This window comes from Lepeophtheirus salmonis, chromosome 5, assembly GCF_016086655.4.
Source record: "Lepeophtheirus salmonis chromosome 5, UVic_Lsal_1.4, whole genome shotgun sequence".
Lineage (NCBI taxonomy): Eukaryota > Metazoa > Arthropoda > Copepoda > Siphonostomatoida > Caligidae > Lepeophtheirus > Lepeophtheirus salmonis.
The window spans coordinates 11,683,376-11,683,863 of NC_052135.2; positions in this window are offsets into that span (position 1 = coordinate 11,683,376).

Below are 488 nucleotides of genomic sequence, written 5' to 3' on the forward strand. Positions count from 1 at the left end.
TTAAGAAAAATAATAATTCTTGTATATTTTTCAAAAAAAAAAATCCAAAAACTTAGCGCCTCCCAAAATTTTATCATGGAGACACCCTTGTATTGTATCTTGAATCCAATGGACTCTAAACGTGTAATGAATAAATACACTTGAACACATACATCTAAAATGAATTACATACTTTTTAGTTTGTTTTCAATGATTATTGAATTCAAAAAGGGCCCAAGGCGAAGTAAATTACTTAATAAGGAGTCTAAGGCATGCTCCACGTTCTCAGTCTTTCTGGTTTGTACATTGTAGGATTTATGATGTAAAGTATTTGTTTGTAAATCTTTCAATGCAAATATTATTAAAAATCATACTTAATACTTGTTATTATGATAATACATTAAGCTATGAAAATATTTTGATAGGTTGTTTAAAAATGTATCTGTGGAAGTATGTAACTATTATTTGAGCGTAAAATCACAAAATGATTGCAACATGACTACTCGGTA